Source organism: Sturnus vulgaris, chromosome 3, assembly GCF_052056855.1.
Source record: "Sturnus vulgaris isolate bStuVul1 chromosome 3, bStuVul1.hap1, whole genome shotgun sequence".
Classification (NCBI taxonomy): domain Eukaryota; kingdom Metazoa; phylum Chordata; class Aves; order Passeriformes; family Sturnidae; genus Sturnus; species Sturnus vulgaris.
Window position 1 is genome coordinate 27,262,248 of NC_142245.1, and position 23,075 is coordinate 27,285,322.

General features: G+C 38.9%; 1 long non-coding RNA gene across 15 annotated transcripts in view; it reads right to left on the bottom strand.

Moving 5' to 3' along the window:
* The window catches only part of LOC148224241 (uncharacterized), a 47,584-nt gene that overhangs the window by 11,126 nt on the left and 13,383 nt on the right, over positions 1-23,075 (bottom strand). For 4 of the 15 annotated variants that reach the window (XR_015802222.1, XR_015802226.1, XR_015802223.1 and 1 more), the window contains exons 2-4: positions 21,717-21,801; positions 20,599-20,713; positions 871-12,055 (exon numbers count right to left, since the gene is read on the bottom strand). This is a non-coding gene — a long non-coding RNA (uncharacterized LOC148224241). The other 11 variants (XR_015802227.1, XR_015802228.1, XR_015802231.1 and 8 more) reach the window with 6 other exon arrangements.

Here is a 23,075-nt window from a genome sequence, read left to right on the forward strand (position 1 = left end):
TGGCAGTGTAAGCCTTGAGAAGCTCTGCAATTGCAGCAGAGCAACAAGAGTGGCAAAGTTTGTAGGGATAGGTTGAAAAGCATGGATGTTGATGGGAGAATGACCTTTTGGGCACTTGAACCACACCCTGAATTGCCCCTAGCTTTAGCCAGGACTTTTTTACTTCCATGTCCAACCTGAGCACTTGATTCAGATCCATTGTCCCAGCCAGGTGACATCTTGCTGCCTACTGTCTTTCATTCGAGTGTTTCTATATACAAATAGATGTCATCTGCTGGCTCAAAATCTTAATATTTCCTTTCCATTTCTGGCCAAGAAGTGGTGTTTGATTGTTCTAAGTTGCTGAGAGAATAGTCAAGTGTGTTGCAGAAAGGATGTCAAGACAAATTCATATGAATGAGAATTTATTAGCAGACTCCACAGTTGGTGGCACATATAAAAAATAACGAAGAAATAAAAGAAGTGGGGGGAAGGAGGGGTGCAGAGACAAAACTTTCCCCAGAGGCAAGCTGGAAGGAGAAGCTGTTGTTGGCATCCTGAGACAAACAACTTCCTCAGGCATCCTATCCAGGGCAATAGGCGGTTCCAATACCATGTTTACCCTACAGCAACTACATTGTTTTGTTCAGGACTCTCTCAAACTCCCTACTGATTGTTCCCATTTCCAGTGCAAGCTTTGAGCAGGGGGAGGTGCTGTATGGCTGGTTGGTTGGTTGGTTGGTGAGCTCTGTATTTTTGGGTCCTTTGGTTTAAACCAAAGTGACAACCAGAGGAAAGACAGAGGACAAGGAGTGGGTGATTTTGACAGTTACTTCCACTGGAACATGCCATGCCAACACTATAGGAGTACACAGGCAATATCCCACCGACCTCCAGGTGGATTTTCCTGTGGTCTCAGGAAATCCTGACGCCACTGTACAATTTCCATGGTGCCAAAAGCATCGTTCATCCCTTCCAGCGCCATGCAGCAGAAGACAAGGAATGCTGTGTGTCCCTTTGTTATAAAAAACATCCAACTTTTCAACTTGAGCAGGACACACCAGTCACTGCCCACGGGGAGGACAGGTTGCTGTAGGGACTTTTGTTCACCTAAAATGCACTTGGATGTAGGCAGAAAACTGTTGCTGGTGACCATTTGCACACCTGTAAATACTGTTAAAAAATAACAGCAAGTTTATCAGCAAATGAATTGGTACTCCTGAAGTGCTTGATTAGGTGGTGTGAAAAATACATTAACAAATCCTGCACATAATTCAATTGGCTGTTGCTTAATGTTTTAGATTACAGAAAAAAATGGAAAGCCATGTTTGTCATTGAATATTTACCTCCCTTTACCCAGACTGTGTTGTCTGAAACTTCTCTGCATCAGAGTGTAAAATATTGTTTGTAGAGTAGGGGACACAATGCCACTGCTTCTATGCTAAATATTTGTGTTTGGATCATAGTGTACACAGACTGATATTTGTGGTGATGTTAAGAACCTCAAGATGTAAGAGAATAGTACCATATTTAAATAGAAACTGGATAGCAAAGTTTAGTGGTTTATATTGCAGAAATCCCTGGAAGTAAAATAAAGAATTATTAAATAAGTGCATTTCACTCATCCATATACTGAAATAACCTAATAACCAAATAACTAACTTCACAATTAGTCTGTTAGCACAGAACCGTGCTATGGTGGACATGATAATGGAAGCATTTGACATGTAATCCTTATATTTCCTCTTTTCATATGGAATCCTGCTTATATAGACCATCACACATACAAAAAAAATGCACATTAAACCTGTCTTCTCCTTCCTAATGCATCACATAGAGCAATATCAAAAAATGGCTTTTATCCATACATTTCATTTGATAAAAAATAAACACCCGAATGTCCATGAGCAAGAAAATAAACTAACATAGACCTTTTCACTTTTGCTCTTGAAACTCCTTTACTTCCAACCCTTTGCATTTGTAGTCACACATGAGCTTTGTCTGGGCTCTGCTGTTGCGTTGTGCCAGCTACAGAGCTGCATTGGTGCAATCTGCATGGCAGTGCACCTATGCAAGGTGCAACCTGCTGGCCCCAAGGGACTTTGGCTACCAAGACTGTGATGGAGGCTTAGACACACTTCGTGGCCTTTCTCCAGAACATTTCTAACTTTAAAAATTTTGGTTGATTACATCTGTGTCTCCTGACACCTATTTAAGTGAAACCAACAAACTAACTAGAAACCACCCAAAAGAACCCAAACAAAATAAAAACATGCAGAAGTGCTGGTTTTGTGTTTATACATGAGCAGGAGGCCATGATTGACTTCACATTTGTTTGCATAATCCTAACTAATGTTATTTATCTAGATTATTTATTATTCACAGACCTCTGTAAAAACTGGCCACATACACCATCAATATGTTTGCACTTCTACATCTGCAGTGATGGATTCTGACCAGCCTTTCAGAAATACTTCATAGCCACTTCATCCTAAAAACAGCATCTTGCTCTTTAAGGAAGAAATTTGAGCTCTTGACCCCGTATTCAGTCATTCCTTTGTATTAATGATTTCAGATTAATCATTAGAAATTGTCATCTCCACATAAGTTTACAGCTTGTAACAATGAATATTGTGTAGAATTAACTTTTCACAACTGGACCTGTGACACTCATATTAGGTATACAAAATCTAAACACATAAAAAGTAATAAAATAAATGTTTAGTTGTCTCCTTTTTACTTGTTCTAGTGATAAAATTTCAATATCTTCTGGTAGTTCTGGAATAATACAGAAAACATTTCACTTATCAATGAATATTCTGGTTTGCTGCTTTGTTTCTAATGAAAAAAAGCAGCAGCTAAGTATAGAAAGATTTAATTTCACTTTTATCATTCACTTGCAAGAAGTTATTCTCCAATTACTTATTAGCTGTGGAATAATACTGAAATTAAAATGAGAACTCCAGTCAATATTGCATGCATCAAAAATGATGAAAATTTTCACTTACTGAGAACTGTGAAATGTTTATTCGTTTTCAGACACAGAATCCTCCAGGGAGTGCTACAAATCCACACAAACTCACCTCACCTTCAACGTTGCATTTGGAGCGTTGATTTAGATGGAATATGTGTAAAAACTCCTGTCAGCAGACAGCTCTCTGTACATCTGGAAAGGCTCAAGAACATAAACTCTTGCAACATGAGTCTGGAATAAATTATGCTCACCTCACAAATTCTAGATCTGCTTGGTCCACAGTAACAAAGGAAAAAATGTTGTGTTTTAGAACTGGGGAACCAGAGTTTATTTCATCATCCTGTATATGTGTGTGTAATTTTAGACCGATTTTTTTCCTGAGTAGCAGAATGTTAATGAAATCAGCAAAGAATTGGTGAAAGTAGGACATGAAGTGCTGCATGAAGGGCATGACTGGTACAGCAAGTTCCCTGAGCTACCTCAGAGCCGAAGGTAAAGAAGCTGCCTTCTCTTCAGGAACAAAATGAATTGAGCTTTTTACCCCGCAGCATCCTGCTTAGTTCAGATCCCTTAAAGCTACTCTGTGTTCCCCACAAAAATAAAAGCACTTCTAATTTGTATCTCATAGATTATCAAAAAGATCATTCATATTGGAAGAAAACAACAATAAAACAACAAAACGACAAAACAACAAAACAACTTTTCCCAATATTCTGTCTCCAAAAAACCAAAGTAATTATATGGTGGTTCATCACTTGCTACCATTATAGACCCAGATTTTGCATTCAATAGGTGTTCCAGGATTTGCCTTCCATTAATTTACTAACTCTTTATTAAGTTTACTTAATCTTTAAAGATTTGCAACAACTTGTGGACATGAACAAGTCTCACACTTCAGCTACCTAATCTGTGAAATAAAAGCTCTCTTTCATTTGGTTTATTCCCTGGTTATGTCTTGTGTACCACTTGTTCCTGCATTGTGATAAATTGTCAATAATATTTCATATTTACCTTCTCTGTGTCTCCAGAAGAAATTACATTCTGTGTTAACCCTCAGTCACTTCTTATCCACATAGACACCTTATACTCTTTAAGACATTCTCATTCAGAATTTAATCAATGAACTGACCATTTTCTTTGTCTTTCAGTGTATTTTTCTAGGTTTACCCATATTGTTTTTGAGATGATGTGACTGTACACCACAGGATATATATCAGCAGAACAGTTTCTGATCTGTTCTCCAGTATTTTCCTAATGTTCTTAATTGGATTTGCTGCTGTTGAACACAGGGCTTTATTATAGTTATCAGGCTCTCCAAGATGTCTCTCCTGAAATGAAACTGTTAATTTAGTGATCACAGCCATGTAGATGTGTTCATTTTTTCTACATGCATTGTCATTATTGAAATAGAATATATTGACTATTATTTTATTACCCATGCACTCATGGAATAGTAGAATCACAGAATAATTTATGGAAAAGACCTTTAAGATCATCAAGTCCAACCATTGAACTAGCACTGCCAAGTCCACCATTAAACTGTCCCCAGATGCCACATCTAAAGTCAACTAAATGCCTCCAGGAATGATGACTCAACCACTTCCTTGAGACAGCCTGTTCCACTGCTCGACAACCCTTTCCATGAGGAAATGTTTCCTAATATCCAGTCTGAACCTTCCCCTGGTGCAACATTTCCTCTTGACCTATCACTTATTAGTTAGGAACAGGGACTGACCCCCACATGGCCACAGCCTCCTTTCAGGCAGCTGTACAGAGTGATAAAATCCTCCCTCTGTGCTCCTTTTCTCCAGGCTAAACACCCCCAGTTCCCTCAGCCACTTCTCTTCAGGCTTGTGCTTCAGACTCTTCCTCAGCTCCCTCGCCCTTGTCTGGACACACTCTGGTATCTTAATGTCTATCAAAAGGTGTGTATCAAGAGGTTTTTTTTGTTTCTTTAATTCTTCACATAAGTCTTAGTTTTTCTATCTTGGGTAATTCTGTTCCGGTGGTACAGCAGTACCCTGTTCTCACTAGGAAAACTGGCCATTTATTCTTTCTTCCTTGTTTGGTTTCCTCACACTTTTTCCCAATGGTAAACTTGCTGTGTTTACTTATGAAAGAAGTCTGATTTCTGCTTGCAGCTACAAATACTGTTTCAGGCAATGAAATATAAAATTAATCTTCTTGTCATTTGCCCCTTTTTAGTTTCTTTACACATTATTTTTTATATAATTCTTACATCCTTTCTACTTCAGTTTTCATCTCTAGCACTTTTCCCCCCTGTGTCTTTGTGTGCATTTTCCCATCCATCCAAGTTCCCATACAACATCTTCTCCTGTTACCCTTTCCTGGATGACCTCAACCCTTTCCTCACTACTCACATCTCTTCATGCAGGCTTACTAGAGCATCTGCATCATTTCTCCCATTCCACTCTCCATCTCTCACTAAAAATAGCAACCAGATGTAACCTGTGCATGAGCTAAAGTCACTGAGTCTGGAGAAGTCTCTTCCCTGGAGTAAGGAGAGTTTGGAGTCAAGTTTTCTGTGAAATCAGGCTGACTTATGTATGAGGCTGGCTTACAGACACTGCACTGCTATTCCCAGCAGATTTAAGGAATAGGAATATTCCACTTCCCCTCTCGGGCTGTTTGACCAGGTGGCTTGGACACTATGATAAGAGGGGAGATCTGCCCCAATGGGTTGAGGTGCACCAGGCTGAATCACACTTTTCAGATTCATGTGCCTCTCCAGGGAATTACATGCAGGAGGTGAGTAGCTCTAGGAGGAACGTTGCAAAATCTCAGGAATCCGTGCTTTTCCTAGTATTTGGCAACTAAGGGATAACAGAGCTGCCAGGAGATATAAAGAATGAACAGAGCAGTGCCCCAGGCAGGAAGCTGATTAACTCACCTGGGCATGCTGCAGTTGACTGTAGAGGCAGCACCAAAACACAGAACCCCAAGCATTGTAACCACCCATCATGTGGAGCAACAGAACTGGAACACTATAGTGGAATTTCTTTACAACAGGATGGAGCCTTCCCACATGATGGCACTTCTTTTCTCATACTTCAAGTTTTGATCCTCTTAACTGCCCTTTTTAGTGCCAGCATTTCCTTTTCTTCCTCATATATCAAACATCCTTGTTTTATCCAGTCATCACCAGGGAGCTCTATGGGATTCAAGATTCTGAGTATACAGAAAATTTTGTGGGATGGGAATATCTGAAGATGGGTAAGAAAGTGGAAAAGACCATTTCTGTGATGTAGCTTGTTACCTTTACCATTCTCAAAGCCATTTGTCAAGCACTGTCAAATAACAGTCCATGTCTACTGGACTCTGCTCTTACACTCGCCTTACTCCTCCAGTGGCACTGAAACTAGCAGAGATGTCTTGTGGGATGAGATATCCTTCCCACCAAATAAATACCCTTTGTGAGGAAGAGTGATAGACTGAACCTCTTTGGCACAGAGAGGCAGTCTGAGGACAGCATGGGGGAGTGAATGTGTCACAATCGACCATTTCAGTGAAATAACTGAGTCAGCTCTTATGTGCTAGAAGTGGAAATGGCTGTAATGACCACACCTTGTGGCCACTGCTCTGCTTTTGCCAAGGGTTGTGTTCTATTGGGTGACCTCCTCTTCAGGGTAGGCAGAACACTTCTGCTGTTGCACTGCTTTTGCACACAGGTTCTTTGTGCCAAATAACATTTCATTTTTGTTGGAGGTTCATGGTTACTGTTTCTTCAATGCCTCTCAAACTATTTTGCCAAAGCCATACATCCTCTGCCATCTGTCAGGTGGGAAGAAGAAAGAATGTGGCTTCCACTATACTGAAGGAGAAGGGAATATGTCACCACATAGATGAGACAAATTCACATCATCACCTCACAACAGCTTATTTTATGTGATAGGTTACAAACCGTAAGGGACTATTATATCCATAGTGTAGAAACTGGAATGTTAAAACCCCATAGACTAAAAGTTGCATCAGTGTTATGAAGCAAAAGGTGCTAAAGCCCTTTCTGGTCAAATATACCAGCGACCACAGTAATACAGTTTTTGTAGTGATTCTTTTCAGCCAGTAAGCTAAGTCCTTATGGACAACACCCACAGTTTATACTTCTCATAGGAGAAAAGGTGTTTTATCTTTTCTCTAAGCTGTTTCCACATTTCCGTATGCTTCCGGTTATTTATCTTAATTGTGGAAACAAAAACAAATACACTACATGTAAAGAAATGACTTGACCTTCCTTCCATAGGCCACATCCTATATTCTTTGTGTGCTCCAAAGCTACCTTGCACTCTGATTAACTTGACTAGGAGCCGTGTTTGTGTATATTCTCACACAAAATGTATATATAACCTGCCCTCACATGGCTCCACAGGGCTCAGCTGAAATCCCAGAACTTCAGCTGTAGTATTAATCATGCATTCATGATGGAATGTGGGTTGCAAGAAAATATTTAAGAGTCCATATAAACTTTTCTTTAAAGTATGCAATCCCTAAATATTTGGGTTCATATTATAGTCCTTTAGCTAGGATTTATTAGACTATTTCATATTTGCCTTTCTGTTTATTTTGTAAAAGTATACTTGACTAGCACACATTTTTATGCCAGCCTTGCTTTGCATTTTTACAGTCTGCTAATTAGACCATTTTAACTAATTTGTTTGCATTTTGTATGAGCAAGTTGGGCTTTTGGATTGACTAATGTAATTGCAGCCAGTTTCTGCCAAATACAAATTACTCTTTCTAGTGTGAGCTAGAGAGAAAAGTAAATATTTAATAGCCATCAATACCCTTGCAGCATTCTAGAGTGTGCTTTTTTCCTATGGAAAGTTTAAATAATTTCTTCAGTGCTTGATTGCACTTTAATGTTAAGAAATTATTTTTTAATCTTTTTTTAAATAATAATGAATTAGACATTTTAGCATGTCCGCAAGGGTTTTATTTCTGTGCACTTTGCAGTTTTAAATTCCAAGCTTTAAGATCTGGTACTTTCATGTTTGAAGTTTATTTGCTCAGCTTTTTATGTACTGAGTACCATCCCCTGAAAACATTTTATTGGGATGTACTTGAATTTTAATGTTTCTAAGGGGAGGAAGACAAGTCTTATAGCAAAGTTAAATTGTGGGAGTTTTGCTTGCTTTCTCTTCCCTCCCCCCAAAGGAGCATAGCAGAAGACAGGAACTGGTTACCAAACATCAGCATTAATTGTATCTGTATTTTGAACAGCAAGTCTTACGTGCTTCTTCTCTACACAAGTGTACATAAAGGCATAAGAGCCCCAGAGCCTTAAGCAGGTTAAAGCTCCCCAATTTCCAGCCTGAGTGCTCCTGGGGTACTTGCTATGATGTAGATTGAGAAGAGCACCTGCTCACCAGGGCAGGGCAACCTTCTTCCTTTTCCTCTTCTTCATGCCTCACTCCCTCTGTGACCGAAGCAGAGAACAGGAGTGTGTCTGCCCCACCCAAGGGGCTGCCTCTGCAATGTTATACACAGAACACATTTCTCAGGTCAGGGACATCATAAAAGCTCAAGAGGTGTTGCTCTGACAAAATTTGGTGATGTGCTCCACGTCCTGCTGTGCCCTCCGCTGTGGTAGCTGCGCATTTTCCCTGGTGTGTGAGTGCTTCAGTCTCTACTTTCTTTTCCCACATGAAGCTTTAAAATGCATGAGTCCCACAGGTCTTAGTCCATAGCCTAAGAAGTGGGGCAGCTGTTGTTTTCTGCCACCCACTGAATGTGGGAATAATCCGTGGAAAGCAGGAGGGTTTGAGCAGGAGTGGTGGGTACTGGTTGGCTGGTACCTCGGTTGTGTTTTTAACCTTGCCTTACCTCTTGTGCAGCTGCTACCAGTCCCAGGATGCTGTGGGAAGCAAAACCTGCCTTTGCTCATCTTTCTGTTTCATCTGATGAAGCTAAAATGATTAAAAGATCAACAGTGAGATCTAGCGCCAATCAGAGAGAAATCAAAACACGTTTTAGCCAAGGCCTTGACACATCAGTACTCATTTTATTTTCAGATAGGGTGTTAACGTCATGTCATGCAACATCCATAATTATTAATTAACACAGTGAATATATAATCGCGTCCAAATTACAACAGAAGTCCATATCATCAGCAGGTTATAGAACCAAGTTCTGGATTTCATAATCCCAACAACTAAATTCTTTCTCTCTGTTTCATTCCTGGTACAGCAAATGTGTCACAGAACATGAAGCAACAGGTTTTTGATGTATGCTCCATCACTGTCTTCACAATCCTCTCATCACATGCTAAGAACAGGTGCACTGCAAAAAGTAACACTTTTTTTTTGTTATTTTCATGGCTTAGATGGATGGGCAGGTGATTTGATCAGTGAACATATCATGCTGTTCTGAGAATGTTACTATTAACAGGCAGTCTTATCTGTCCTCCTGGATAAGTTTAATTGTGACATTTTGTTAGTAAAGCCGTTCTTGAATTTCCTGGATTTCTGCAAGCCCCACAAATATGAGTGGCAAATTTGAGCATAAGTCTGTAGTAGGAATTGTCTACTTGGATTATTTTTTTAATGTAATACTACATGTAATACTAAAATTCTATACTGAGAAGCTGTAATTAATTTAACTACATTTAATAAAAGTAGATTTAATACTAAATTTCTGATGTGTATTCTCCGTTATGGATGTGGTTGCTCTTTGGGAATAATTCTCTGTGATCCTTATATACTGAATTTCTGGAGTAAGTGTGTTTTCATGAAAGACACAGGGAAAAGTACCTTCCTGTGTATCCTTATATTTTCTATCTTGGTACCAGTATTTTGGAAATTAGGAGGATGTGTTATTAAATGGATTTGATTATGTACTTTTCTAAGTGTGCCCATCTGAACAAATATTGAAGAGCTGGTGTGATTTTGGTACCCCCGAGAGAAGATAAAAAGATGGAGGCTTTGAAGATGTTGGTACCATCGCATAAGAGGTCTGTCCAAAATAACTGCACAGATCATCTTCAGAAAAGAGAAGGAAGTCAGGTAATTTTCTCACTTCTGACCATTTTACAGTTTTTCCATGCCTATATTCCCTTGCTGCTAATAGGATTATTCACACAAGGAACACTTTAGCCTTAAGCAGTTGGCCTCCACACTGATCCACAAGTGAGCATGTCAGCTGGTGCTTGCTGTGATGCAGAGAACAAACTAACCAAGAACTGGACTGGCTCTGTTAGAAGTCCTAGATAACTGAAATTTATTTTAATCATTTCTGTCACAGGAAAGTATTTTCTAAAATGTGTTATGTCAAAACATCCCAAGAAGTGACATGTAATCCAAGGCACATGTTTTATTCTTGGTTACATTTGCAAATTGAATCTCAGTACTTTCAAGGCATTTTGAATTTAAAGTAATACTGTTAAATGCTTGTGTTCTTAATACTTAACTGAAGCAGTGACACAGGAGTATTCAATAAAGGACTTCAGTACAATAATTCATTTATTCACTGAATACCTTGTCTTAACAACTGACAACTTCTACAGATCTGATCCCTCTCCAGAGATTTAGTCATTCTCCAACACACAACAGCAAGAGATGAGGAGATGATAAAAAATTTATAGTACTTTTCATATTCAAATAAATATCCAACATAAAATACAGGTGCTTTTCACCAGCTACATCACAAGACCTTTCAGTGTTTGCTCTCTGTTTATCAGCTTTTTATTTCTTTAAAAGCCTATGACACTCAATGTCTTTACAATGTCAAGTCCTGGTAAAATTTTGTAGGGAAACAAATCCCATACTTTTAGCTTTCTAAACCTACAATGTTGTTTCTCACACTGACTCAGCCTGAATGCCTCTGTTGTGCTAGGTTGTCTCAGCAATTTTCAGCATTTTATATTTCAATGCAAAATAACTTGTTTGTAACTTTGTCAATTTCTAAGGCCAGTATTTCTGCACTTGAAGAGTAGCTTGAATGCAAGGGGCAGCGCATCAGTTCCTCTGCGTTACTGTAACAATCCAGCAGGAAAATTCTTGATCCAAATGATGGACACAGAATATGAAATAGCAGTTATTTCTAAAACATATACATCCTCTCATAAAATTGTGCTCTGTCCAAGACATTTTTCCACTAAAGACAGACGTACTTAGAAGACAAATTTCCATGTGAATGGCAAAACATTTTGCAATCATTGTGTGAATGAAAAGGGGAAATGACAATCACCAGTTTCAGACTATTTTATTTATATCAAGAAGTAGATGTTTCTAGTGTTAATTAAACTCTGTTTGGATTATGAGAACAGTAAGATCTTGTCCAAGATAAATTCATGGTTCATTTTATGTTATTTGTACCTGTAGTTTGGATTTAATAGAGCAAAATGAAGATATGTATGGGGAAGGCACGTCAGAAAAAAGTGCATGCAGTGATGTGAATAGTGTGAAAGAAAGAAAAGGCAAAGAAGAAGAAATAATGGTCTGACCAGATGTTGCAGAAGTTTTTACTCACCTATGATAGAAAGAGGTGCTAATAAAGCTGGTCCTCATAGAGTTCTCCGTTAATGCAGGAATTCTGCCGAATTTAATGTCTTGATCAACACGTGGGTTTGCACCTCCAAGAGTACAGATCTATGCCTGGCCATCACTTAAATTATACTCTTTGACACAAAGCATTTCTCGTGCTGCTACTAACTATAAAATTTTGTTTACAAAGATAAGCGTCACTTTAAAAGGTGATAAAGACACAGTGAACAGGAGCCAAACTTTCCAACTGCTAACCCAGCCTATAATGCATGTAAAGTATACTTAGAAAACAGGAATGCCAGTTATGTTTGCAAGTGGCTTCAGATTAACAAGGGCAGATATAATCCAAAGTACTGCTTAAAGGTCAGTGAAAGGTTTAAAGGTTAAACCCTGCTCCTTTTTTTTTTCACTTTGGACTCCAAGGGTTTCAAAAACAAAGGCCATTTCTACTCTCAGCTACACTAGTGTGAATTTAATATTCACAAGTGCTTGGTCTTAGTTGAATTGGTGTGGATTTACAGCAGAAGGACTTCCAGCTCTGGCCCTATACTGCTGCTTTGCTGCTTCATTGAAAGAACAGGTTTTGTTCAGCTGCCACTTTCACCTAAAAGAAAAATAGATATAGCTATATCATCTATATCTAACTATCTCCTTGAAAATTTGTCCACAGATTTTCAGAGCAGAGAAGCTACAAAGAATACTCTGGATACACTGTAGATGTTGAAAATACGTATAATTGTGAAAGGTGAATTTTCATATGAAATAACCTTTTTTGATGTTCATTATCTAGAAGCAAGGATAACATACTTCCATCAGCAGTTCTACAGCATTTTTCAATGTGGTGAAAACGCTGGATTTTATATAACTGTTTGTTAACAATAAAAAAAATCATATCCTTAATTCTATAATAACTTAACAGGAGCTATACTGCTGAAAAGAAGAAGGTTTTATCCTAAATGAGGTTTCCAACTAAGATAATCTGAGGAAATGTATAACAACTGTGATCCTAGGACAACTTTATGTTTTCTTTTCTACTTGTTTTTCTACTATTAGAAGTAATAAAACCACGCTATTTAGCAAAATCTTTTAAAACTGTCAGCCAATATACAAGAATATTTACATCTTTTCTTCCTGGAGAAATACTTCAAGTCTCTCCCTTTGTCTCCACACTTCCTCACATTCCCTGAGGACAGAAAATCTTCCAAGGCCTGGAAGGTTCAGGGTCACTCCTGAAACAAATTGCAAAGCTGATACACTTGAGCTCAGGGGCACTGCCTTCACCTGCTCTCCCACCAAAAGTCCATCCACAAAAGTTCTCTCATGGCTGGGTCTGTAAGCAGTCACTGCTGGAGAAAGTTGCTTCAAGAAAATGTGGAGAGTTAGTGCTAAATATATAGAAAGTTTGCATACCACATTCTATAAATTCTCTTTGGATATCTTCCCACAATGTTTTCCAGAGAGGAAGCTGGGTTCACAGCAGCAAGGAGCCTCACAGTACCCCCTAACTCCCTCTTGGTCCTGCAGGCTCTTTGCACTTCCCTGTTCTGCTCCTGTGCCCTCAAGATCATTCTTGCTCATCTCCTTCCATTTTATATCCCACTTCTGTGTTGTCCTCTCAGAATGTCCCCTGCTCCCCAAAGCTCCTGTTCCCATTCATATCACACTATCCTGCCACTTTCCCGTGCCTGAATATACCTTTCCATGGGCATTCTCACCTCAAGGTTCCCTGCTTGGTTCCTAAACCAGATAGCACTATGGATGGCCTTTTTATCAATTAATGTTTTTAAGCCTTTTTTTTTTTTTCTCTTTTGAAGCTCTCTGGAGGAACTGGACGAGATTTAAGCCATCATCTCATGCAGAAGGAAAGATGAAATGTTGCATGAGAGACAAAAAAGAGAAATTGCAGCCTTTTTATAATACATCAAAAAATATAGTATGGTTTTGGGAATTGCAGCTGGTTTTATGACCCATCTGACAACTCATGGCTTGAAAATCAGCAAGATGTTTCCTTCCCTTGATCACATACCTGTAAAAGCACTTCCATCAAGAAGTGTTGCCAACGTGACCTTGTGGGTTTTTTTCCCTTTTCAGCCATTGTAAACAGACATACAAATAAATTCAATTGCTTGGATATGGATAGAAAATGGATCCACAAGAATGACAATTTGGGCAATGTATACTCATTTCAAAAGTCAAGGAAATATTGACGGAAAACACTTCTGCATTTTCCACTGGAATTACTGAATATATTTGATTAAACGTATAAACTTCACTTTGCTATTCAAGTTCACCAAGCATGTTTGGAATAACAATTATTCTATTAACATGCTGACATGATCTAGTCAAACAAAATTAAGCGTGTTTTGGAGTAATAAGATGTAAAGCCTTATTTAAGTATTGCTGCTTTTTTAAAACAATGGAGAGACAGAGATATTTGCAGAATCAAAACAATATTCCCACAAAAACTGTAAATTAAAATCATTAACCTCAGCCTAGACATAAGCATCTTTTTCCTCAGGGGCATGGACCAGCTGTCCTCAAAGAGAAATTTTAGTTTCAGAAAGCTCCTAGGAAAAATAAACAGAATACAATGGTATGCTATTTATAATATAGAACAAGTCATCTCTAATTCTGTTCCTACTCAGTGTAAGGCCAGAAGAAAAAAATGAAATTGCTTTAAAAATAAAAATTCTTATAGTTTTAGAGATTTAGGGAAGCATCTGAAAAAATAAGGCATCACGTTCTAACCATGACATAGGCTTAACAACCTGTACAGGCTCAGGTGCACCATCTTATGCCAGATTTTCCAAACTCTGAAATTCGAATGATATTTCTTACCTTGTTCAGAGCAGCTGGCAGACTTCAGTTAGAACAACACCTGATTTTCTTTGTCCCTTTGCCTACTCTGGTACAATAGGGTCTGAGTTTTAAGCATTTTACTGTGACATCTTCGTTATCTCTTGCCTCAAAGTTTTTGATGGTGCCATGTATATGTACACAATGCTTGGAAAAGGTTCAAAACTGCTGAACTTGTGCACCCAAGTGTTAACCTACATGCAAGAATAATCTAGTTAACGAAAAGATGACCAGGGAAAGCTAAGTCTGTCTGTAAGCTCAGGATGTGAGAGGTAGCATGGGCTGTGGCTGGCACTAAGAAGACCTAAAACTGTCACTGACCCATTGCATGATTCTGAGAAAGCCATTTCACCTTTCTATTGTGCTTTTCTTCTCAGCCGTCATCTCTCCAACCTGCCAGCCCTCCACAGCAAGATCTGTCTCTTATGATATGTCTCACAGCAGGAGCTCAGCTGGGGCTTCCAAATTAGAGCTGATTGGGAATTTTGCAGTGAAATGAATTTTCATTAGAAAATGCAGCTCAGTTTCAGTGCGGTTCTGCAGTGCAGTTGTGGGGATGCTCACCCAATATATGAGGAAGCAAATTCAGATAATGACTCCGAAGAATGTTTTGCTATAGGAAGTAGATCATCTCCAGGAGGAACTGTGGAGTGCACCTTGCCTGGGGATAACTCTCAGGCTGTGGGTGAATTGACACAGTCCTCTGCAGTTAGAGACAGCAAGTCAGGAATTTGAACCCGAGTGTGCATGGGGAGATCACGTGTTCTTTTGGTGGGAGCTGTGTGTGTTTGTTTGTTTGTTTGTATTAAAAACAAACCTTTTAAAAACACTTATGTTTGCTGCAAGAAAGAACTGGAGCATCAGTGGAATGCTGGGAAGTTTCATGGGTAGATTTACTCAGCCTAACTTGGTTCTGCTCTGAACCCTGCCTGCTGTTAACAGTGACATCAGATGTATTTTAACTCGTAAAATACTTACAGTCTAAAGGAGACAAACAACTTCAAAATGAATCATGATCAAATACCTGAGGAGCCTTAATGGCAAAGAGAAAGAGAATTTATTTTTAAAAGAATTCCCAAGAGAAATAGGAAGACCTTCTGATAATTAGAAAAGCACAAGTGGTCCCCAGCACGAGGAAGGAAGCCACAGTGGGTAGGTGTGGGCAAAGGGAATAATCAGATCAGTAATTCAAAAGGAATAGTAAAAAAAAAAACTGTGAGAAAAACAAGACATTAAAGCACAGAATTAGGGGAAAGTGATATGGGTGTCTAGTAAGTTTTGATATGCTCTAATGAGAGAAAGGAAATAACCAGGAATTTGCAGAAGTGATACCACTACTTTTTTAGAACATTTCCTTAGTAGCTTCTAAGTATTACTTCTGGTGAAACACACTAAAGAGGAAAACACTTGAGAAAAAATGTTTTTTATAAAAAAAGCTCTATTGTGATGAAGCTGATCTTCACTATACACCAGTATAATAAGCTGCAACCTGCGTGGAGGATTGCAGCAGTACCAAAATGGCAGTGCTGAAAGGAAGATGTCTTTTCTCCCTTTTCTAGCCCCACTCCAGCTCCTCTTACTGTGTGCTGGCATAAAATACCCTGTGTGTGTAATCCAGAGAGCAGCTGAGTCATGTTCAATTCACATGGTCACTTTGAGCTGAGTATGACTGCATTACTTATGTGGCATCTCTGAAGAATATGCAAAATGTCATTTGCTGAAATGGCAACTCTGTAAACGTGTCTCCAGGGGGCATTTTGTACAAAAGTTAAGAATACTGGGAGGACTATATCACTTAGGCTACAGATTTGTACTGCTCTCTCTCCAGCTTCTGTCTCCCAAACACCAATTCTGTGTGCACGGCTGTGGACCTGGGATGAGGATTCAGGCTCCAGGGTAACTGCAGTCAGGACACAGTCTGCTGCATGGTGTTGGCATTGCCACTGTGCTCACCTTCGAGGAAAGTCAAGGCCTTAAACATAAGCTCACTTTGTGAGATTCCAGTCTCCAATTTTTCACTTTAGACTCAGCCGGAACAAATCATTTTTCCAACTTGCAGAACAATATTTCAGAAGAATATAGGGAGAAACAAGTCCAACCCTGGGGGAAAGCTCAGTCAAAATATTGATTGACAGTACAGCTTACTAACAAACCCATAGATTAGACCTCTTCACAGTGAAGACGGTAACTCTTCCAGCTCAGGGTAATTACCTGCCTTACTTCCTCAGCAACAAACAAAAAAAACTGTGTCCTTTTAAATGATATTGCTAAAAAAAACCCAAGTATGGAGGCTTTTTGGGGGAAAAAATGTTTGCCCCATAATGTCTGTTACATAAATTCAGATTAAAATGAGAAAAATTTGAGAAAAACAAGCACTGACCTGTGAGTGAGAGTTAAACAAACATATAGATTAATTCAGAGATGCAGTCCAGTGATGGGAAAATATCCAGGGTAATAAATGTTTACAGAAGAAAGTTCTGGGGATTTTCAGGCAAGGGAAGAGCAGTGGTTACCTCCTGCTGAAATATCATAGCCGCAATGAAGTGGCAAAGACGACAACTGACATGTCAGAGACACATAAATCTATCCTTACAGGGCTGACAACTCGGTATGATTGCTCTCCAAAGATAACTTTATAACTTGCTGAAGTGTGACTTAAGGATGCCCTGGAGCAGCACTAACCTGTGTACCTTTCTTGTGGGTAACTTTTTATAAGCTCTAGCTTTAGTTAATAGCTTATGCAATTTTTCATTTGACCTACGGGTGTCCCAAGTGGGTGGGATTTTCAAAAACACTCAGGCCCAAATCCACAAAGGGATTTACACAAAGATGATTGCACCCATAATATGTATTAGGGAGCAGAGCAGAAACTTGGCCTCAATTTAGCCTGTAATCTAGCAAGGATACAGGACAGGGTCTGCAACACCCTAAATGTTCACCAGGAAATCTACCCATGCTTATAGGTGTGAAATTGTGGTCATTCCTTGGCTCTGCTCCTACTAAAATGAAGTAAAACTGGGTATTGGACAAGTGCTTTTGAAAAGGCCAGTATGAATATTTTCTTTTCCTTACTGTAATTTTGATGCTTTCTAAAATATCTTTTAGAAAGAAATACTTGAATTTTATTGTCAAGTAGACCACTTCAGTAGGAAAAATATGTGGGGGTCTTATTTCAGTGTTTTGTTTTTCAAGTGAACTATTGAACACACACACACACACCCACACACACAAGAATAAAAAGGATGATAAAAAGGACAATAATACAATATCCAGTTTGGTCCCAGTGATGTTGGCTGTGCTTAATCTGAAGCTGTTGATAGTCTCTGCATGCAACTTGAGATCTTTGAGTACATCCTCCCTTTTGATGCTGGCAAAGAGCAGGGCTGGTATCTTCATATATGTCAAACACTAAGATAAATTTTGTCCTCCATGGGAAACAAGTCACAAGCAGCAGTGTGTCTTATGAATAAGCCCTTAGGGAAGCTGCTTTATTTCCTTTTTTCCACCGTCTTTTCACAAAGCCAAACCATCCCCCATGGCATTTGGACACACAGAAGACAGTTGCATTTAAAAGGCCATAAGCAGTCAAACTAAATAAATAGATGTGAAAAGCTGAATCCCTTGCAATGCCATGCTGAAAAAATATGTGCCATACTGGCAACTTCTGCATGAAGGTTTGGTGCTGGTTTGCTTCCTCAGCCCCAGAGAGTTTTCAGTGAATGTCTCTGAAGAAGTGCAAAGAGCAAGTTGCTGTGGCCTTATGCCTGTGCAGCAGGCAGAGGCGCTCCTGAAGAATGGTGCAGCACCAGAATATTGCAAGCTAAACTCTCAGAGCCATGTTCAGACCCCACTCAGTGGCCGAATTTACCCTCCTCTGAGTGGGGAGAAAGTACCTTTGAAGCAATAGAAAACCCCAAGGCTCTTTAGAGCTCCTGAGGTGCTTGAATGTAGCAGAACATACTCATCTGGCTTTTGCAAGGACAGGGAGTAAAGGCAGTAAACCGAACTCAGGGTAAACTGAGGGCTGCAGAGTGAGCTGGAGAAAAGTCTTTGTTTGTCCTTTAGGAACTATGTTAGGGGGAAGCCTATAAATTTTAGAATTTCTTGATCCAAGCGCAGAGCCTCTGCCGGCTTCCAGAGGAATGTCAACTGCAGATAGTTAGCAGAGGCCTTAAAAACATAATAGGGTTTCATTTCAAAGCATTTTAAGTTTATTTTGCTCACCCCTACAAGACAAACAAAACATGATAATACTGTAGCAGCTTTAGCAGTATAGTCTAAAAATATGATTAAAACTGCTGGAAGAGGCAGTAATTTCTCTTAGACCAACTGAGAGACTTTTAGCTAGGAGGAAAAAAGCTTTCAGTCACAAGTCCTCCTTAGTATACAAAAACCTTCCTCCAGCCGTTGTTTTCAGCTGTTCTGGTAGAAAATGTTTCTTTTCCCTTAAGCTTTGCCTTGGAAACAAAGCAAGGTCTAAACTCTGTTCTAAAGCAAAATACTGGGTGATCTATGTCTACACAGTAAATAAGCACTGAAAATGTTAATTGGGAAAGCTGATGGACTCATGATACTTCTTAAGACTAAGATGATTTTAAAGTTAGTCAGAAAAGAGATTTTTCCCCACTGAGCATATTTTGTAGGCATAGGAATTTAAAGTCATACCCTTGCAGGAAGTCATCACAGATTATGTAAACACTTAAGTCCTAAGAGTGAAATATGGAACCTCTGGAACTGGTAAAGATACAAGAGTGCACGGGCCTTGTAATAGCATGTTTGTAATAAGGTGGAAGTTGGTGTAGGGAATGGGACAAGAGGAAGGTAGATTTTACTCTAAAGCACTTCCACCCTGGCTTCTTTTCAAAAGCCAAGTATTTTGTGCTGCACATGACTTCAAGATTTAAAACCTCTTGTCCTTACTGATAAAGAAAATACCAGCTAAATGCAAGTAATAGAAAAATCATGTAAAAATCATTTCAGCTACTTCCTACTTCATGGCATGATCTAAAGAGATGCTGTTGTCCCTCAATGCCAAAAATACCCTCTTTGTCATATAAATTACACCATTCGCCATTTGCTGCAAAACAAATGTTCTCGTTGGTTCCAGCATTTCGTTCCTTTTGTGCTTTCTAGCTCTTCGATGAGAGCAAATCTGTGCATGATGCTTTATGGTCATAGAACAGGGAAGTAGGATTCGTTTTAAAGAAAAGAAATAAGGAACTAAGACATTTCTTTTAAGTATTCATTGCAAAGACAGGGAAAACTAAGGAAAAGTGACACCAAAGTACCATCTGCAGTCAGATTTAGAGCGAATGTTCTAAAAAACTGCTCTGTCTCACACTAACATATTATGGACTTGAGCATTTTGTCCAAAAAGTTGATCTGCTGAAAAAGAACTGCTGAAAAAGGAATAGGAAACTTAAAGCAGGATAGTCTTCTAGATCCCTGAGCCCAGGGCAGGTATACTGTGTTTCTGAGGATGCTTTAAAACCTAAGTCAGCCTCTCTTGACCCATTTTGGTACCTGAACTAAAAGAGAGTAGTAACACTATGTCCTCTCACCTATTTATTTCCAGTTAGTGTTCATTTTAATCACAGGTGCCACCAGAGACTCTTTCTGAAAGCATTTCATTGCTTTGGCCAGCCTGGAGAGTTTCCCTCAGCACTCCCAGATGTAGGAGCAGTAGAAATATATCCAGTGTTACAGTGATAAGCAAATTCTTTGAAATAACCTAGATCTCAGCATAAGTGCACATTCATACACAAGCAGCAAGGCACATCCAGCATTAGCCTGCACAGAGCACATCAGGTAACACAGCATAAGTGCAGAAAGCAAGCATAAAGTGAGCCTTGATCAAACACTTTCTACTTCATTTATTTTTGCCCTGCTCTGACTGGTGTAACTTATAATTAGTCTCTGCCTGCAGTGCTGTGGTTCCAAAGAATGGTGGATTAGGGAGAAACTCTAGAATTTCTCCGTAACTTGACAAGTTATAACTTGAAAAGCTACACTTAGTCCATTAAAGATTTTTCACAGTGACATTTTAGTGCAGCTAGGGAAATATGCCACTGTGCCATTTATCATTTTCAGGCCATGGACAGTGGAAAGGAGGTTGCTATGAGTAACAAAATAAAATAGATTACACATATAGAAGTGAAGTGAAGAATACTGATAAATATACACCACTGAATGTCAGCAAATGTCACTTGAGAAGCCATTTGCAGCTACCAGAACAGCCTTGCAAACCAGCAAAAGTAGCAAAACCAGGCAAAACAAGTTGGGTGTACTCACTTCCACATGAATAAGCAATAAACCTCTCTGAAGTTACACCAGAAAGTTGTTAAACTTGATAGATGAATATTTTCCAAATTGTTCTGTCGCATACTCTATATGGCTACAAAGGACTCTGGATGGTTTAAAGTGAGAAAGAGAAAGCACTACTGAAAATGCAACAATTGAAGCATTTTTGTTCAAACATTTGTATTCTGCTTTGTATTAAAGGGACAGTATGAACAAAGAAATGATTCATCACACCACTTTGTCTTCCATAGGGCTGGTCTTTTTCTTTTTTTGTCTGAACTTCATTGTCAGAACTATTGCATTACTACCATTTCTCCTTAAATACATTTGCCACTCTAGCAACAGGAATTAGAGTTAAATCAGTTTGGGTTTGGTAGGCAGAAACATTGCAAATTAAAGCTTTTCTGCTGAAAAACTTCTCAGGGTAGCTATCTAGCATGGCATCTAAGTGGGAGTGAAAGACCTGCAAGACATCTATCATTCCAGCAGCTTCTGAGTTCTAGATCTCTGGATCAGCTCCATTTTGGGTTATATACATGCTGACCTAGAAAAAGCTCTCCTTGTAAAAGTTAGAATACTTGAGAGACAATATAAAGATTCCTTCAGGTTTATTTTAATCTGTGCTGTCTGCAGCCTCTTCAACACTGCTCTTCTTTGATAATAAACTGAAGATCTTTGACTCAGAAAAAAAATCTCCCAGGAAAAAATAGGGGTTCTTGAAATTTCAGAAACTCTGTCTGCTTTTATATTTAATTTTCCATGAGATTCTTCCTCCCAACTTCTAATTTATTTTAGCAAAATCAGAGACAGCCTGCATCATTTTGATTTCATGAGAAATCTGTTATCCCCAGACATCACACTCATGTAAATTTCAGATCAGTTTTGTTTTCATTAGTGAAAAGCAGAAACGTGGATCACATAAATGGGGTCACACAGGAACTCCTTTATTCAAAATATTTCATACATGCTAAGATATGCTGATTGTAGAACTATTTCAGACAAATTTCTCACCATATGTTCATGTAAAAGCTATAAACAAGCAGCCCTACAATGGCATCCTAAAGCCAAGGAGTTTAAATCTTTGAAGAGAACAAATTTCTTGTACTTACAAATCCTGTAGATGGAGTGTGGGCAAACCTTCCTTTCTTGGGCAGGATGTTTATATGGTGAATTTTCTTTGTACTAGTCTTCACTCTATTCTTGCAAAATCAAAATCAAAAGTGATCCTTATTAGTCAAACCAAACCCTTTATTAAATTAAGTGTAAAGTCTGGTTTAGAAATTAACAATGAAAATCGGAAAACAAAGATTAAACAGACGGGTTGAACTTTCCTGAACCGCTCCCCATCCCCCTCTCCCCCCGATTCTTTGAAAACTGAAGTAATCTTTGAGGCAAAACAGGCATTTGACAGCATCTGTCTTCCAGAAGTTCTGTAGATGTTGTGCTGCTTCTTTGGTCTTGTTTTGAATCTCTCTGTCAATTTGAATAGACTCAACAGAGTCTCTAGGAGTGATGCTCACTCACAAGCTGAGAAGGCAAGGACCGTGTGGGATGCAACAAAAGGGAAAAGATCTAGCAGTTTGCTACCTCATCATGAATATCAGTCTCCCCAAAAACTTCTCTTTTATGCAAAAGAGTACAGTTTGGTGAAAATCACAAGAAAGCTTATTTATCGTTTATAGTTGAAATTTATTATGTTTGATAATAATATGCCTACTTTTTTTAGAAATTCTGAGGGATAGTATATTTGCACACACTCATCTTCAAAAGAGACAAAAATACAATTTCTTAGAGGGTATTGGAATACTAGAAATGCTTGGCCTAGAGGTTTTAAATAAGTTCTTGAGCAGATAGGCAGCACATGAATAAATATACTGATTTTGTGACAAGTGCTGAAAAGAAACTTCTGGTTAGCAGCCTGCTTAACCTCATGAATGGTTTAGTCCTTCCTTCCTCCATCCCAGGCATGAAAGCTGCTATCCACACCCCAGACTTGATCTAAACTACTGAATGTGATGGAGAAGTGCCTACTGATGCTGGATCAGGCCTGGCAGCCTCCAGGCTTGACCCTGTAGGCCTTTTGTCAGCCCAAAGCCAATCTGTGCTTCCCCAGGGCCAGGAGTCCTTCCAATGCAGATCTTAAGGTACGTGCAAAATATTTGAATTGCTTGATCAGACAGCTCTGGTCCTTTGAAAAAAGTAGACATTTTGCCTGAATAAAACAATACAAGTTTTGCTTTGGTACAGATGGTATTAATGAAGAATCACAGTTTCTGTTATCAGGTTTTTTGATACATTTGTCTGAGTCAAAGGAGCATCTAGTTCTAAAGGGCAGGAGAAGAAGATTGTATGGTTTTGCCCTTTTTTATTTTAATGGCTAAACATTGTAATGCTAGCTAAACACAAATTCTTGTCTGTTAATAGGTTCCTCTAGTTTGCAATAAATAGGAATGCTAATGACTAAAATT